Source organism: Arachis duranensis, chromosome 3 (genome assembly GCF_000817695.3).
Source record: "Arachis duranensis cultivar V14167 chromosome 3, aradu.V14167.gnm2.J7QH, whole genome shotgun sequence".
Lineage (NCBI taxonomy): Eukaryota > Viridiplantae > Streptophyta > Magnoliopsida > Fabales > Fabaceae > Arachis > Arachis duranensis.
This window is the reverse complement of record NC_029774.3, coordinates 135,077,121-135,097,344: the sequence shown is the minus strand read 5'-3', so window position 1 is coordinate 135,097,344 and position 20,224 is coordinate 135,077,121.

Sequence of the window (20,224 nt, the reverse complement as noted above, 5' to 3'; positions counted from 1 at the left end):
AGTCCTTCCAACTGCAACTATATGGCACCGTCGTCATATGACAAGCTCTGATAGTTGCAAACATTGTTGGTGCCATCAAGAAAATGTTTTTCACTGTCTTAGGGATTGCCTCAAAGTGGAGAAAGTATGGAGGATATTAGGTTTTATTGACGCAACCTTTTTCACTGAGCAATATTTTTTTAATTGGATCAAGAAGGGTTTTGGAAGTGAGAAGGCCATGACATTTGCAGCTGGCCATGGATTGTGGGAGTTGATAGAAATGACAACTCAAACAATTCGACAATATCAATTGCTTTCAAAACTTGATCCAAGGAGGAATTAATAATTCGAGTAAACTACCATTTGTACCCACGAAAGTTGAAAACGCTGACATATCTACTCATAGAAAAAGAAAATTACCATTTGTACCCATGAAAAATGATTTTTACAAGCAAAATTATCCAAACCCTAAAAAATTATCTAAAAACCCCAAAATACCCTTATCATTACCACTGCTACCATCATCCCCCATCTCTCTCTTCGCATCACATGAACACTCTCCGATCTAACCTCCATTTCTCTGCCACAAACCACCTCTGCCACAAACCACCTCATTGCCATTCCTTCATCACCATAACCTTCACCTTTGGAGGAATCAAAATCAATCCAGAGAAGAATTTGAAATGGATGACGATGGGTGAGAGTCAAAATTGGATCTTGATTTCCGCGAAATCTAAAGCTGTTTGAGGGAACAAAACATTGAAAAGGGTGTCATGGAGAAAGCTAATAGAAATAGGGCGAAAAAGAACACAGATCCAAGGTGAGAAGAGAGTGAGGAGAGAGGATCAAATCTGAACAATCAAACACAGAAGCCTCTTGTATTTGGATTCACTTTTTCTGGGAGAAAAGAAAAATGGTGAAAGAGATAGAAAGAGAGAGAGAGAGCTCACCGCGAATTTGGTTCACAAAGAGACCGCGGTGGTGGCGACTGGTGCGGTGGCCCGTCAGGGGCACTGGTTCGGTGATGAGGAGAAGGTAGCCCCAGTAGGTGAGGGTGGTCGACGGTGAAAAGAGGAGAAGGGGGACACTGTGGCTCTAGGGTTGCTAACGGCGGCGAAGCAGGGGCGGGGTGGGTGCGAAGGTCCTCTGGTCGGCAAGAGCGAGACAGGAAAGGAGAGAAGGAGGGGTGGTCACTGACACTGACACTAGAGGCTGCAAGAACGGAAACAGAGGCAATTTGGGGTTAGTGGTGGTGGTAGTGGTGGTAAGGTAATGAGTAGATGAGGATGATGGAGTGTTTAGTGGGAAGCGTACCAGTGCTTGTGGGTTGGGAAGATGGAGGGCTTGGCTTCATGGTGTACTTGCACCATGAAGGTGCTCTTTTTCTCCGGAAAAACGGCAACAAGTGTTGCTATGACTGTGAGGATGAAAGAGAGGAGGGTGTGGCAAGGAGCCATTGGAGCAGCGGTGGAGATTGAGTGGAAAGTAATGGTGAGAGTGTGTTAGAAAGGGAAAGGGGGGTGGTGGCTGGGTGAAGAGGGTTAGGGTTAGAAAGGGGATTGGTTGAAGGAGGTGGTGTGGTGGTGAAGATAAGGGTATTTTGGAGTTTTTAGATAATTTTTTAGGGTTTGGATAATTTTGCTTGTAAAAATAATTTTTCATGGATATAAATAGTAATTTTCTTTTTCTATGGATAGATATGTCAGCATTTTCAACTTTTGTGGGTACAAATAGTAGTTTACTCTTAATAATTCCGAGCTTACAGCTTCTCATGGATGGTTCCAATTACCACTAAGCTCATGGTCTCGGCCTTAACCGAATTTCTCAAAACTCAAGTATTTTGACGGTGGCGTATACCATGAAGAGGGACTTTTTGGTTTTGGGTTTGTGCTTTGAAATGCCCCAGGTAATTAGATTCATGGGTGTTCGGGTAAGCTCCCTGGAGTGAGTGTATTAAGATAGCATTTGTTTTGAAGTTCTGAGAAATTGAAATTTAGTATTATATTTGTTGGTTCAGAGATTAATATTAAAATTTTTATTTTTATTTTTAAAATTTTAATATTTCCGATAGAAATACATGAGACTAAAATTTTTAGAGATGAAAACTAAAATTTTAATAGCATTTTATACTTAAAATACCTTCATTTCAATTAATTAATTTTAATTTTACCATTTATATAAATTAAATTAGAATTTCATTCTTATTTCAATTTCTGTTTCCCACTTTTCACCATACAAAATACTAAAATTTATTTCAATTTTTGTCTCTTAGTGTCTGTCTCTCTGTCTCAATCTTTTTGTCTTTTTTTCTCCACCAAATACTAGCTAAGAGTTGAGATTTGAATGATTTGGCGTGGTTCACTCATGGTGAGAGAGTTAAGAGTGGGGCTATTGATTTGTGAAAACAGATTTCATTGAAGCATTTTCACTGGTGAACAATTAGAGGATTTCAGATAAATATAAAAAGAAGAAATTACTACATATAATTTTTCAGCTCAAGCACAACATGAGTTTGGATGTCAAATTTATTCTTATTAAAAGAGAATCGATATATGTGTGGTAGATTAAATGGCAAAAGACGGAGCTTATGAAACTGTTAAATACAGTAGATTGAATTTAACCTCCGACAAGATTACAATCTCTTCTTCAAGAGGATATAATTTAAGAATTTATCTTATCTTATGGTCTTTTAAATATTAATTTTTTTCTTTCTTTTAGTTTTTTTATTATGTACATTAAAAAAAAAAAACAAATAAATAAGCTCCTTATATCTGACAATCAATTAACAGCTAATTGTTAACTTATTAGGCAAAATGTTATGTTTGTTATCTATTGTAATGAAGGCCAAAACATTTTTTTTTTGGGAAAAAAACTTAATTTGAAAAAGCTTTAAACAAGTGACTACACCGCAAGAACTTTCCCTGCACAAGCAGTTACTCTTCAATCAAATCTCACGTGGTAGGATTATGAACGTGGAAAGATCCAAAATCATGGAACAATAAAATACAGATTAACATGGAGATTGGAGAATTCAACGTCACATGCTTTTGTATTGCTTTCACTTCAAGATACACGGTTTCTCAGATCTTGTTTATTAGTACTTTGCAGTCCACTTGTTCATTGTATTGTATTATATTAATTATTATTGTTAATTAGCGATAGTAGTGGAGGTCGCTGTCAAAGTTCCAAGGGGACCGGGCCGGGTCTATTCCGACGTGATTCTTTTTGCCTCAGACTGCAGGCACAATCATATTCATATCAATTTTACCTTTCTCATACGGCCCACTAATGAGGCATGGTTAGTTTATGTCAACACCAAAAGTTAATAAAGGCTTAATCTAATTAAACCCAAGTTCATTGTATTTGCATGAGAGTAAAATTCAGAATTTCAACTGTAAGTGATATATATAAGGGTCAATTAAACGATCGGAGTCAATTATCTTAATCAGATTATTTATCCACTAACTCACACCAATAGTTATTAACTGGGTCATTTATCTAAATTTTTTTTTTGGACCTGGTCATTTATCTAATTTAAAGATATAGTTGAGTCACCAACTCAATAACAAACCACTCAAATAGCCAAACAAATAAAAACAGATTATGTTTTTTTAATCCAAATCATATTAGCTTTACAAGATGCTGGATTGACAAAACTCCATCACAAATTTTAGACTGACTTATGTGACAACTTAGATGAAGAGATTGACATCTATCACAAACCTACTAATCCTAATAGCAAGCCAACAAACAATTTGTCAAGACCCAAAAAACAAAATTATCCCAATTTCTTACCCAAACACAACTCCCAAATACTCATAGCCACCTCCAAAACCTTAAACCACATACCTTTCAAAATATAAATTCTCTTTCGTCCTCTTAATTTAACCAGAATTTTAGAAAAAATCACAGCTAAAGTCTTCTCACTAGCATTTCATTTTAAACCAACAACCACTAATAAAATCAGATAATTCTACAAATTTATACTCGTAGATTTTGATTCAATTTTAGTGTCAAACACTATAAAGATTCTAAAGACTCCATAAACACAATCCACTCCACAATCTAAATATTAAAAATCCTTACCCCAACTTAATTTAAAAACAAAATCCAAACAATATAACAAAATTTTCTCAACCATTTGACCTAATAGAATATGTAAAACCTGTAAAATTAATAAGTAATTAGTCAATAAATTAATAATTAATTAAAAAAGTAGAAATATAAATTTTATAATTTAATGAAATAGAGCTTATTAAAATAAGAATGTTGACACTAATTTTAAAAAATTTAGCCTAAAATTAGACTAAACAAACCGAATCGAACGAATCGGGCCTGTATTGGGCCCAAGGCCCAACCCAACACATAAAAGTCCATGAGTTTCAGCTCATTTATTCCCCATGCAAGCCAAACATGCTGAATAAGTTTAGCATGGGGGAAGAACACCCTTCAAAGACACAAACCCTCACTTGATAATCAAATTCACATAACTTTTAATTCGAAGCTCCGATCGCCGCACCATTTGCGTCCACGCGATCGTAGCATTGAACTCTACAAAGTCCAGTGGTCAATTTGATAAGGAAGTCTCAATCTCAATTTTTCCTTCCCTAATTTTTTAAATTAGATGAATTGGATGTTGAAACTTTGTCGATTTTAATGTTTAGGATCAAACTAGCTTAGCGAATTTGCCGGATTTTGACCCAATTCTCCGTTGGTGAGGTGAGAACCCTCAAATCCTATTGGATTTCTTGGTTATGTGTGTTGGGTATTAAGTGTGCATGTATGGATATTCATGATATGATATAGGTGAGGTGTATATATGTGAATTGGAGCTTAATTATGAACATTGGAGGCTTGGTGGAGTTTTGGGTGCCATTATTTTGGAGATTGAGAATCTTGGAGCTGGGTTTTGTGCCAACTGGGGTGCCTTTGACTTAGGAGAGAAATTGGTCAAGGTATGATTTTGGTTTCTCATATTTAATATATAATGTCTTGTGAAAACTTAGGCTAGATGACCATAGGATAAGTGGGAATACATGAATATGTTAATTGCTTAGTGCCTTGATGATGATTGTTGAAATAAGTTGACCATTGGTTTAGTGATTGATGTTGATGATGAAAATAGAATGCAATATGATGATTTAGTGATGATTGACAAGGTGTTAAGAATGAATATGTATATGTGATGAATTATTGATGATCTTATTGGTTAATTGAGGAATTTATGTATGAAATTATGTAATATTGAGGTATGGTTGATTGTGGTAGGATGTGGAGATTGTGGTGCTGTAAATGGTATGTTGTGGTGCTAATTGTATGAGTGGAATGTTGGTATTGAATTTGATTTTTGTGAAAATAGAGGTTTATGATCTTTTATGAAAATCTGAATTTTGGCCAAATTTCGGCAAGCCATAACTCAGCTTTCGAACCCCCAAATTGTTTCAAACTTGTTTCATATGAAAATTTGGGTCCGTAAAATTTATGTCATTTGAAGAATAGATGAAAAATGTTTTAAAACGAAAAAGTTATGTGCGTCGCAAGTTCGGAGTGAAAAATTAAAATTCTGCAATATAAAGATTTTTGCTAGATCTGCAGAACTTGCGTAGGCGGCCACCGCACATGATGCGACCATTCCATTCGGGTTGGGTGTCTCGCGTACGCGGGCTGGTGCATGCGTATGCGAGCAAAGGATTTTAAGGGGTTGTGTACGCGACCACCTGCACGCGACACGACCAACCCTTTCGAGTTTGGTATCTTGCATACGCGAGCAAGGCACGACACCCCTGTTTCTAGCAAAGTGAATTTTTGTGTTTTAAAACCTAATTTTAAATCTCTAAACCTCTATTTTTACTCTTTTAGCCCTTAGATCTTAGTGGTATGTCTAGTAATAAGATGAAGCTAGGAAAATGTGATAACTTGGGGGTGAAGTAAGATTTGAAATGATGAATTATGTATGAAAATGAAAAGGTATGAAGTATATGTGTGATGCTATGGCTATACTAATGATTATGCAATGATTATGAACAAATGTAAAAAGGTAATAATGACGAATTTGAGAATGAATGAACATGATGGTGGTATAGATGTGTTGGATGTGGGGAAGGCGGTAGGGCGCTAGTCCCTTGATTCTTTACCCCTACATTCCTTGTGATTATGTTTTGTGGGATGTGAGGAAGGTGGTAGGGTACTAATCCCCGACGTATTCCTTCACATTCTTTCTCTCTCTGTCTGCAAGCTGGTAGGGCACTAATCCCTCGATCAGTATGGCACGGCCTCACTAGGAAAAGGTAGTAGGGCACTAATCCCTCGATTTATTTCTCCCTGGTGCATGCCTTCAAGAGACGGTGGTAGGGCACTAATTCCCCAATTTTATGCCTCATGGAGATACGCAGTCGAGAGACGGTATCCGGGTTAGCTACCTGGTGTGTCGGGTTCTGGCAGTTAACTGACACATGAGCTCACGGTCAGTAGGATAGACATACATCATATGTATATGTTTGAATTGCTTGCTTATGCTTTAATTGGGAATGCCTATGTGAATTTAATATGCTTAACTGTTATACGTGCTATTTGCATTACTTATATTCTAATTGTGTTTGCCATTGTCTGCTTGCTTGTTTGTGTGTTTTCATCAATGTTGGAGGATTGGAGGAAAGGCAAAGGATTTGAGGGTTTTAGTATGATTTTGGTTAAGTTTAGAACCTTAGAGGACCACCTAGTTTATGGTTTCTGTTTTAGTTCTTTAAGTTTTATAATCTAAGTGTCAGAATCCTAGGATTGCCTCTGGCTTTTTCGAGACCTTATATCTTATGTATGCGGCACCATTACCATGCTGAGAATCTCCGATTCTCATTCCATACATATTTTATGGTTTTCAGATGCAGGTCGTGAGACACCTCGTTGAAGCATACTGAGAGCTTCTGAAGGCAAAGATCTTTGATGTTTTGGGATTTTATTTTGAATTTGATGTATATATAGATACTTGTATACCTCTCATATGTATATATGTATGTATGATTATATGCTCATGGCCGGTTTAAACTTCGAGAGCCGAGTCAGAAGTTTTGTTATTTGTATCTTTGGAATTCTTTTCCTATGTATCTATGCATATATGCCGCTTTACTCTTACCCTATCCGGTTTTACGTTTATCGTTTTTTTCGAGAGTGATGCACTCTTCTGTTTAATGTGTTTGTTTAATACCTATCTTCAAAGGCTCCGAGATAAAACAAATTTTCATCTATGTTATATATAATTTTACTTTTAGAGGTCGTAGTGTCTCGCTACCTCTGTTTTACATCCTAGATGTAAAGCTCTGTGTGGTAGGGTGTTACAAAATACCTTTATTGGGATTACATGGATACGTTAACAAAGATTTTTTGCTTTTAAAATAAACAAAACAGACACTCTTGGCTTATTTACTTCAAAAGATATATCAATTATTATTTTTCAAATTGATTTTTTCAATGGTGGGACTATTTCATCCCACTACCAGAAATTTTACCCTCAACTACTGATGAAGGTTTCACAGTTTTCAAAAACAAATTTGATAAACATGAAGGCTATGTCGCTGTTAACCTAAAATTCTTTTCTATATTTGCATTGATGTGGGTATTCTCGTGGAAAACAAGATCATCCAAAGTCACCACCAATACTCCAAAAAAATGCATACATCAAATGGTGGTCCCAATTCGATTCAACCATAGCTCATCCTGATGAAGTTAACAAATGGTTCAAAGAACATTCTAAATTTGTCAAGGTAATTAACCAGAAAATATCTGTTTTTCTCAACCAGAAAGCTCAGATTACAGCAGGTTTAATAGATTCTCAATCCAAAAAATTATTTACAAAAATCTACAGCAAATCCTACAGCTGCTCTAAGCACAAGAAGACCAAGAAGGAAAATAAAATCCTAATTCTTCAACATCATCTTCAAGCAATTACAATCAAAATGAAGACAACTGTTTTGGAATTAACCTAGAAGAAGATTTGGTGTTATAGATACTATAGAAATAATTTACGAAATGAAAATTGTACTATTTATACAGTAATTTATAACCTATCAACCGGTAATGTATCTATAGTTTAGGTCAATATTACATGTACTGTAGAAACAGTAATCCTTAGGTCTATAAAAGTACACTTCAGCAATATTTTGTAGCAGAATTTTGAGATAATACCAATTCTAGAAAGAGAAATTAAAGAGAGACTCTGAAATCAGAAGTCCCGAAGTAGATCTAAGAGAAAAATGAGAGTTAGAAGTAAGTTATGTTAAGATATGAAAATATGCAAATAATAATGCAGAAGAGTAATATATAAAAATTAAAACATAAAAAAAATTAAATTTGGCGGTAATCTGTTCACAACTAACTTGAGGGGAGAAAAGAAGAAGACTGGAGTGGTAGTAGAACCTGCATAGAACTAGTCAAAGAGAGAGGAGATAAATGTTTGAAATTGAAAGAAATTTTATTAAAGAAAGAAAAGCTTACAAATGATCTGAGAAAATTATTTGTAATAAATTATTATTTAAAATGGGTCATTATATAATTTAAATAAAACTATTTTTCTAAATCTTCTTTTTGTAACACAAAGAAAAGAAAAACTTTTGTATTTTTTCTTTTAATCTAATAGTTAAAATACAGTTAATTCTCTCTTTAATGATTTTCACTCTATTATAAGAATATTGTCAAATAATCATCCATTTTAAATAATAACTTAAATAACAACAAAAGATTTTAGAAGCCCAACTCAGTATAAATAGAGTCATTGATAAATAAGATGCGAATTATTTATTTATTTATTTATCCCACATTTTAAATAATAACATTGTATGATGCAGGAAGTTATAGAAAGAATTGAGAAGTTTTTCTTTGGAGAATAATGATTTGAGAAAAAAAAGAGTTTGATTATCAATATTAATTAAATTGAAGTAACTTAATTTATTAGTATAGTTAATAATAAGATTAAAATATCATTCAATTAAAAGTTGATACGCCATAAAAAATAAATTACATATTATTTTAAAAAAAATCGGTAGAATTTCCACACATATATAAAACTAATTAGACTTTCTTCTCACTTTACTAATATGGTTATTATTTTAGAAGACCTTGATCCATATACATACATAACTTTAATATGGTTAGAGCAACTCTAGTAGGATATTGTTTAGGTATTTTTTTATTTTTATCATAATTGAACTGATTTGAAATTAAAATTTGTATTGGATATAATCTTTGAAATAATACCAGTATCATTAAAAAGATGCTATATCATTTTAAAGAAAAACCAATACAATGCAGCCACTTGTATATCAATTAAACTCATTAAATGAATATTATATGTTGTTAATAGATTAAAATGAAATCAAGTATTAGAGTGAGAAATCTTATATTGAGTATCAAATTAATTTTTATGATATATGGTCTCACAAATACCTATATGACATTCCTCATCTACTGAGTACACACGTTTGGATTCGGCAAAAACCTAACAATAACCCACAAACAAGAATCAACCTAAATCCACTAAACAGGAATCAATTTTCAGAAATCTTAGTAACAATAGGAATCATAATCAATAAAACTAGAGGATAATAACCAGCAGCATTCCAAATCAACTTAAATCCACTAAACAAGAATCAATTTTCAGGAAATTTCAACAACAATGGGAATCATAATCAATAAAATTAGAAAATAATAACCAGCAGCATTCCAAATCAACCTAAATTCACTAAGCAGGAATCAATTTTCAGAAAATCTCAATAATAACGGGAATCATAATCAATAAAACTATAAAACAACAAATAGAAAATACATGAGCATTGAATGTGATACTTATCCCGTGCCGCCATCAGGCCAAATGCGCAACTGTACGATGGTAGGTGGTAGAGCTCCATCAGCTGCTACCTCACTGTCGTGGCTAGATTCTGAGGTCGTGGCAATCGTTGCTGGACTCGGCATCACCATGGATGCGGGTTGCTGAGTGGTAGGAGGAGGCATCATTGCTGTGGACGACGGCACGTAGTTGGAGTTGGGGACTATGATGAACGGCTAGTCCACTAAACCCGCAACCTATGGCGTGACCGGGGTGGTCGGAGTAGAGGAAGAAGATCCAGAAGTCCCGGGGGTACTGGAGGAAACCCTCCCTCTACCCTGACCACAGCTGCAACCAAGACTGGTAGCCTGATCTGTAGCACCGCTTCCTGTCGTCATGTCTGCATGTATCAATATCAGCCGTAACACAGTTAATGCACATTTTTCAAACAATGTCAAACAACTCCAGCAACAATATTCAACAATTTATTTCAATAATCGAAACACTTTTCAAAGTTGAATTTCAAAGTTCAAATTGAAAATCAAAATAGGAAAAACCAATTCAACAATCAACAAAACCTCAATATATTCATAAACTCAAATTCAGCCATCTTCAAACACGTATAAAAATGCAGTTTCCATACTTATCATATACATAATCTAACCAGGTTCTCCTAGGAAAAAGGAAAAAATAATTAATTAAAAAAAAGATTTTTTTCACTCTATTAACAAAGGATAATATTTCATTCAATATATAGTTTACATACATGTGGATATAATCTATTAAAAGAAAAACAGTTCGATATAAACAACCAGACATAAATACCCAACTACAGTTTCATCAAACAGAAGAATAGGTTAAACTAGTTTTCTTTTTCAAATATTCATCCTTATTAAGCAACATATGCTTCAATATAACTTAATTTCTCAATCATTTTTAGAACTCTTAAAATGGATAGCTTGACAATTTTTTCAATTTACAACAAAATATTTTAGCCTAATATAAAGATTTCAATTAATAAAACAAAGTATAATCTAATCAAATTTTAACATGCATCAGTATTAAGCATAGAAGCTTCTATTTTTAATATTCGCATTTGAATCTGTTACCTATTGTTGCAGAGGTAGAATTGATTCGAAGAGGAGAAGCTGGACAGTGGCGGTGGTGGTGGAAGCGACGAGCAGACACCAGAGAGTCGAAGCTAGGGAGCGGCGCAGCTGTTCGGGGAATGGGAGAAGGTTAACGGTGAAGTGGCAATGAGAGAAGAGGGAGAAGAAGAAGAATGAAGGGGTCTCAGGGGTGGATGGGTGGGCTGACGGCGACGGAGAGCGGGCTGTGGTGATGGCGGTGTCGGCGGCGGCAAATGGTGGTTTTGGGGAGAGGGAAGGAGAAAGTGGTTTGGGTGGTTTAGTGAGCGAGGGGGTGAATCTGAATAAAGGGGAAGAGGGTTCGTGTTTTGAATTTACGTCGAATTTACCATCGGAAAAGTCCGGCGGTAAAACTTTGCGGGTCACTAAAATGCATCGTGTCACTAATTTGCTTTACTGTTGAAATAACCTGCCGAATAAATCCAATGGTAAAGAACGCGCCATTTTATTTTTGTTTCCCTCCAAATATTACCGGGGGATTTATCGTCGGATCCCAAAATCTGCCGGTAATTACTAAACCTCACGAATTCGATGACATTACCTCCGATAAATCCAACAAAAATCTTGCTGCTAATGTCCGATGCTAAATCCGACGATAAATTTAACGTTACTCTGCGTTTTTCTTGTAGTAGCTTCACTGTCATCGCGTCCCTTCGACCATCCTTTCTCGTATGCAACCAATCTCACACTCGCCCCCTCTCCTCTCTGCACATCCTTTATTGCAGCTGTGACACAACCCGCCTTGCCGTTGCACTGGCCAGAGTTCGCGAGCCCTCGTCACCGTTGCAAAATGCCTCGCGCCAAACCCATCTGAGTGGTTGCTGCTATAGGTCTTCTGAGCCAGCAATGCCGGCTCTTCCACGTCCATCTCCTCTTACCACCAGCCCGTTCTATTTGGTCACTGCTGTAGGCTCCCGAGAGAGTAATGCCAGTGCATTATTTTCGACTCTGAATCAGGTATAGTCACTTAATGGTTCAATCTCCCTCTCCAAATTTCTGATTTGTTCAAGTGCGTGTGTATGGTGTTTGAATTTTGGATGATCATGTATGTTATTCATTGTTTTTGAAATTTTTGTTGGTGTTATATGTGAACCCATATGTGTATGATGTTTGAAGTTTGGAATTATTTTTACTAGCTACAGACCCAACTCTTCCACGTACCAAGGCGACTCGCTATAGTCAATGCAACCATGGAGAAGTTGTGTTCTTTCAAGTAAATTCCAACACAATGGCATTGAAGAATTGCTTTTTTTGTTATTTTATTTGATATTAAATGTTTGGAAAAAAGAGATAAGAGGGTGTTCCACTCCAATGTAAGGGCAATTTCAAATTTTCAATAATTTTCTATCTCATAAGTAGGATTCTGGTTTTTCAATTTAGGAATTTTGGTTTGTTGTGTGTGTTCATGGAATTATAGAAAGTAGAGCCATTCTGACTCGTTGAAAGTCATGACTTGTTTTTTGGATAAATTAAAATCTTGACTAGTTAGTATTTGATTTTAATTTCTACCACCTACTCAGTGTGAATGAGAAACAAAATTTATTTAAGGAAAGCTTGTGAGTGCTATTGAATTTTGTTTAAGGAAAGCTTGTGAGTGCTGTTGCTTAAACAGGAATGTTTCTAGCTTAAAATTCATTTTATAATGTATTGATTATGTTTGTAATCCAACTTTCTTAAGTTGTAGATGTTTCATTTTTTGAGGTTTCGGATGTGTTTTTTTCTATTGTTTTGCATGTTTTTTTTTAATATTCTGAATGTTTTTATTTTGTAAGTTTCAAATGTTTTTTTTTGTATTTTGGATGTTTTTTGTTAAAGATTTTGGATTTTTCTTGTTATTATACATTTGCAAAGAAAAAAACATACAAGAAGAGGAAGAAGACATCCGAAAATAGCTTTTTGATGAGTTTCTTATGAGTTGTAATTTGTGCATATGATGTATAATTGAGGGTTGATGTATTGAGTTTGGATTCTCAATATTTTTTATGATGTACAGTTGGGCTAATAGATGTTTTTTTTTATTAGATGGATGCTTTTTGTATTGTAGATGAATTTTTTATGATGTACAATTGATGGTCAATGTTCTGTTTACTCTATATATAGAGGCCACTGACAACAAATAAATGGAAGAAACAAATTGTCATTGGAAGTAACGGAATTTTCGTATGGCATTAATTTGTTTTTGGTACATATAGAGGTTTCAAATGCTGCATCTTAAAAGTATACTATTTATGTATGTAATAGATTGCCAAAATTCTAGTTATTATTTATAGGTTTGCAATTTATTAAAAAAGTAACTCCTTCTTGTAGAATTATTTAATCAATAATTTTTTTCATACAACACTTTCAAAAAGTGTGTAAATAAATAAAATAATAATAAAAAAATAGAATGGCTCCCACTCTGTTTTTTATTTCACTGCCTATTTCAAAGAATATTTAACATACCCAATATGCACATGAATGCCAGTGAAAGAACCTTTAGCTTCATAGAAAATACTAAAATAAATAGTATGTAAGATCTGAATAGTTGTGAAATAAGATATTCAAGTAATTTGCTAAAAGAATAAAAGCTATCAAAAGCAAAGAAGAGATAATATGACGAGCAAGAACACACAAATCTATCATACTTAAATTATTCCAATAAACAAGTTTCTCGTTATAATTACTTTCCTGTGAATGTAATCATATCATTAATCTAATCCCTAAAGTAGCAGTTTAGGATTCCAAAATTCAACTCCACTCCACAATTAAGAAGGGATTCTTATTATAATTTTCAACAAATCAAGATATTATTGTGACTTGTGAAATGAGCTATTTCTGTAATTACACTTTGTTTCTTCAATTTACTTATTTTTGGTAGCCTCCATAAATAGAGTAAACAGCATAGGCAGTAACATATATGATTGAACCATAAGAAGGAGGCAATAATGCATATCGATAACTATCATAAACAGGGACTCTATAATAAGCGCTGCTCCAGTTGTTGTCACCAAAGTCCATTCTAAAATGTTCTCGAAACAAAAAACACATACAAGCAAGTCTTAACCAAAAGAAAGTCCACAAGTCTCGAAAAGTAACATCGAAATTCTAAATAAAAGACACATTTATTAAAGACACATTCAAGCAAGTTTTAAACAAAATACATATCCATTAAAGACACATCCAATAGAAGAGACATTCATTAAAGACACATCCAAACAAGTTTTAACTAGAAGACACATCTATTAAAAACGCATCCAACAGAAGAAATCTATTAAAGACACATCCAAGCAAGTTTTAAACAAAAGAGACATCCATTAAAGACACATATATTAAAGACACATCCAAGTATTAACCGGTTAAAACAACACAAGTGTTTAACAAAAGCAAAAAGTCACATCAATGTCCTAAAATCATTAAATAGAAACATCCACTAATCAAACAAAAATTATGGAACATTGATAAGAAAAATACCTAACTTGAATGAAATCAATTAAATTCAATTATTAACAACTATACATATAATCTGAACCATGGAACAGAGCAGAAAAATCAACTTTAACCTAAAACCCTAAAAACCTTCTAATTAGAAAATCTGCTTTCATCAAATAACATCCATATGAGCCACTAATTATACTAAAATCAATCTAAACCCCTAATTCAACTAAATCCAAGGTATAACAATAAGAAGACATAAAATCTTTCAATAGCAACATTCATTAATCAAACAAAAATCATGGAACATCGATAAGAAACATACTTAACTAGAACGAAATCAATTAAATTTAGTTACTAACAGCTATATATAACACCCTACCACACAGAGCTTTACACTTAGGATATAAAATAGAGGTAGCGAGGCGCTATGACCTCTAAAATAAAAAATTATATATATAATATAGTTAAAGAAGACTTATTCTAGGAGCCTTCGAGGAAAAGTTTAAAATCAAAACCGATAAAGCAAAAAGCGCAACACTCACGACATGTAAATGATAAACGAAAAAGGTAAGAGAAACTAACATAGATATAACCAAAAAGAGTTCCAACGTACAAATAACAAAGCTTCAGATTCATCTCGCGAAGATAAACCGGCCTAAGCACATAAGTATTTATACATAAATATAGGAAACCCAAAATAAGCCTAAAATACAAAGTTACAGAACCTAATTCTCTAAAATAGCCTTTAAGAGGAGGATATTACAACAAATACATAGGCAGTGGAGATAAAAGTATCTACATATATGCATATATATAAGATAAATCCCCAAAGACAAGGATCTCCGCTATCAGAAGCTTCCAGCATAACTCAGCGAGGTGCCGCCTGTCCTGCATCTGAAAACTACAAATATCCGTATGGAATGAGAACCGAGGGTTCTCAGCATGGTAAAGGTGCCATGTACATAAGATATAAGTTCCTGGGAATGCCAGAGGCAATCCTAGAATGCCGACACTCAGATTATAAAACTTAAGAATTAAAATTGAAACCATAAATAAGGGTGGTTTACTAAGGATTTCTAAACTTAACCAAATACTTTAACTTAACTATCCATCATCCTCTTTCCTCTAAAACCTCCAATACCAGTAGAATCATACAAACAAGCAAGCAGACAATAACAAACACAATTAGGATACAAGTAATGCAAGTAGCACGTATACAAGTAAGCATATGAACGTCACATAGGCATTCCCAATTAGAGCATGAACAAGCAATTCAAATAATATGCATATGATGCATGCCTATCATACGGCTATTGATATCAACTGTCAGTTACTTAGCCAGTCGACATGTTCTGGTAGCTAACCGTGGGCAAAACACCAAACACAGAGCAAGTGGGACAACGCCGCAACCCTTGCATCTTACCTGCGTACCCGAAGTAGGGGACAACTTCACTCTGCCTCTTACCCAGGCAGTGTTACATTCTCGACCCGGAGCAAGCGGCAACAGAACATAGCCCATGCGTTTTAGCCGAAGCCTTGAACTTTCCGGAGCAAGTGGATAATACCACTACATCTTATCCGAAGTCACATACAGAAACACACTTTCATTATCATTACCATTCATTCATTCATCCATTCATTCACAATTTATACTCGGAGCAAGTGGATAACACCATTGCATCTTATCTGGCATTCTTGCCTCTTACCCGAAGCAAGCGGATGACACCACTGCATCTTACCCGGAGGCATAACACAATTAATTTCAATTTTATTATCATTATAATTCATTCATAATCCTTCAATTTCACAATCCAATTCAGTTTTCATCATTTTTCAACCTTACTTCACCCCTAAGTTACCACTTTTTCCTAACTTCATCTCATTATTAGGCATACCACTAAGATTGAAACGCAAAATATTCATTTGCTGAAAAACAGGGCTATGCGTATGCATGTCATATGTATGCGTACGCATACGTGTAATTTTGCCCAGGTCACGCGTACGTGTGGGCAGATATTTTGATCCATTTTGCGTACGCATAGCCTTGTCCGCATACACATGTGCTCGAGGCAGAAACGACCCTTTGTGAATGAAAGGTATGCATACGCATATACTGCAAACTGACCAGAAATGGCTAAGTCTACAAAGTTTCAATTTTACCCTCCAAACTTCCGACGCGCATAACTTTTTTTGTTTTAAAACATTTTTCATCTGTTCTTCGAACGGCATAAACTTCACAGACCCAATTTCATATAAAATAGGTTTGAAACAAATTGGGGGTTTGGAAGCCAAGTTATGGCTCGCCGAAGTTTGGCTAAAAATCAATTTTTCACAAAAACCTCAAAGCTTAATTTTCAAAAAAAAAAAAAACTAAACTCAACTCCAAACTCCTATGTCTATATATTCAGCTTAACAACACATCATAGCACACTAATACAATACCAAAATTCCTACATCATACTACATTCAAGCATGCTTCAGTATCACACAAGTTCACACCTAATTTCCTCAAGTTACTCAACAAGAATATCCACAATCCATCATTTATGCACAATCACTACTATCAACTTATCAACCATCATTCAATCACCAACACATACTCAATTCATATCATCACTCATAATCAAAGGTACTAAGCATTTAACATAGTTTATCCTTCCAACCTATCATTTGGTCGTCTAGCCTAAATTTTCACAAGACATTATATATTAAATACGAGAAACCTAAACCATACCTTGGTCGATTTCCTCATATCACCCAAGATAACCCACAAGGAAAAATTGCAAGTCTCAAACACCAAAATTCAATAACTAGATTTCACTTCAAGCTTCCAATTAAGCTTCCAACATACCCAATTGCCTCATATCACATATATACATACACCTAACATATTCATCACAAATATATACCCAAAATTCAATAGCCAACACATATAAACAAGGAATTGAATAAGGTTAATGATCCTTACCTTGGATGTGACTCAATTTAGAAAAAGCCCACTAATCTCTCAAGTCAATTTGATCCTAAAATATCAAATTAACCAAAATTTCAATACCTCAAAACCTTGACATTTTCGAACTTAAGAAGAGATATTAGGAACTGGAAATATGATTCTCTCACCTTATAACTTACTAGGCTTCGTAGAGCTCGACGCTGCGGTCACGTGGCCGCAAACGATGCAGCGATCGTAACTCGGAGCGGAAAGTTATGTGGGATTGAATTGGATGTTAGGGTTGGAAGCTCTCTTCCCTTGCTCTCCCCTCCATGAACGGGTTTCATGTGATTTGGGAACAAATGAGCTGATGCTCATGTGGCTTAGTGAAGTTGGGTTGGGCCTTGGGCGCATTTTGGGTCCGGTTTGACCGGTTTAGCCTAATTTTGGGCCAAATTCTTTGAAATTAGTGTCAAATTTTTTATTTTAATTAGTTCTATCACATTTTACTATAAAATTCACATTTCTAATTTTTTTATTAAAAATTAATTTATTGATTATCTATTTGCTAATTTTACCGAGTTTACACTATACATATAATCTGAACAATGGAACATAACAGAAAACTCAACTTTAACCTAAAACCCTAAAAACCTTCTAGTCAGAAAATCTTCTTTCATAAAATAAAAAAGTATATGAACCACTAATTATACAAAAATCAATCTCCACCCCTTATTCAACTAAATCTAAGGTACAACAATAAAAAGACATAAAATCTTTTAATAACGACATCCGATCCATTAATCAAACAAAAATCATGGAACATTTATAAGAAACATACCTAACTTGAACGAAATCAATTAAATTCAGTTACTAACAACTATACATATAATCTGAACCATGAAACAGAGCAAAAAAAAATCAACTTTGACCTAAAACCCTAAAAACCTTTTAATAAGAAAATCTACTCTCATCAAATAACATTCATATGAACCATAATTAGACTAAAATCAACAATCACATGTAAACAACTACTAACCAATAAGTTGAATCAAGAGCAGCTGCATGTGATGGTAAAGGAAGAAACTCGACGTGACGTGCGTTGAGACAGAGCAGGGGGATGGGTAATCGAATGGTCCAACATAGATGGCGACACGACTTTAATAGAGTGACAACGGTGACCTATGTCAGCAGCAACAGTGGTGGCACTGAGCTGCTGTTCCGAAGACCCGCGGTTGCTCGCAAACTGAAGTGACGGCGAAGCTTATCAGTGTTGTCCTTAGCGATGGAAACGGCATCCGAAGAAGGCTGTTCGGTGGCGCAACCGTCGGGGGTGAAAATGAACGGCAACGGTGAAAATGGGATTAATCAGAAGTTAATAATAATTCCTAAAATAGGGTAAATTAGGGTTATTATAGGTATAATTGGAGATGTGTTTTTTAAAGTAATAGAATCTGGAGTCCAATCCAATAGAAGTTGGCAGGAGTTGATTGAACCCCTTTTGATTACCTAGCAAAATTGAAATATATATCATAAAGACTTTATTATATGTTAGGCACATCTCGAATATGGCATTAATTTGATTCTCATTCAACATATATGTGTTTTGTATTTAACTAATGGAAAAGTCTAGAGGACCAACAACTTTATTAAATTTTGGCCAGCATATAACTAGTAAAAGAAAAATGAGTAATTTTATACCGGTAGTTATTTGATGAAATCTCACAAAAGTAGTTACTTGATGACTACAAATCACAAAAGTTGCTAGCTCTTAGCACTCTTCTAAATTGTGTGTTAACAAATTAAAGGGAAAAAATCGTTGGACATGTTTTAATACTTAAATTCTATCATATTGGTATATTCAACTTAATATTCTTAGTATAATTTTTAAAATAAATTTAAAAATAGTATATATATTATTATTTTTAAATTCAAAAATAATCTTAAATGTTTTTATTTATATAATTAAAAAAGATATTAAAAATTAATAGTCATTTTTAACGAGCTTTAAATGATAAATTGAATTGCTTAGCTTGATATGAGCTTGTTGCCTGTTTCTTTCAAGATTTGTTTGGAAAAATAAGAGGTTTAGTTAATTAAATTTTTTACTTGACCAAGCACTGAGATCATTTTTTATTTTATCTTTTATTTTGACGCGCTAACATAATCTTTTGTGTATATATATTAGTTTAAAACGGTGGGTGGTGCAAGACATAGTTAATATATTTAAGCGCACTATAAAACTTATCTAATAATATAAAACACACTAGTGCTAGGAAGTAGTTAAAATTGCCTTCTACTACGATATAATTTCAACAGGTTTTCCATTGAGCAAAAGGTATGTTAGTTTTTAGAGGATGTACAGGAAACAATAATGATATGGTAAATAATATGAATAATAGATTAAAAAATAAAAATAAAATTAAAAATAAAATTATTAATTAATGATTTAATTTTATATTTTAAAATTTAAAAATTTAGGATTAATAATTAAATATATTTATATTATATATGATTATTCTTAATTTTATTATAATTTTTTAATTTTTGATATATGTTTAAAATTTGCTGTTATCGATATTCCGTCAAATGGCAAAAATTTGCTGTCGTTGTTAGTTACAGTTGTTTCGACGGAGTATAAAGCCGTCGTTCCCCCTTAAGCCGGTCAGACGCAATCAAAATACCACAGTTCGTGTACGCTGCTGTAGTCTCACTCCGTATTGCTACACTTTCGTTGGCCGTACCGATGCCACCGCAACCTTTTGCCGACACCGCCGAAGCCTCACCTCGTACTGTTGTCCCTCCGATCCGTAGCAAAGACAGATCCTTTCGCAGCAGCTCCCATGCATATCCCCTTTGCCGCTGCAACCCCCAGACCGTGCCGAATATTCAATTCACTAGGTTGGTGGATAGTTATTGTAATTCTTATGAGGATGG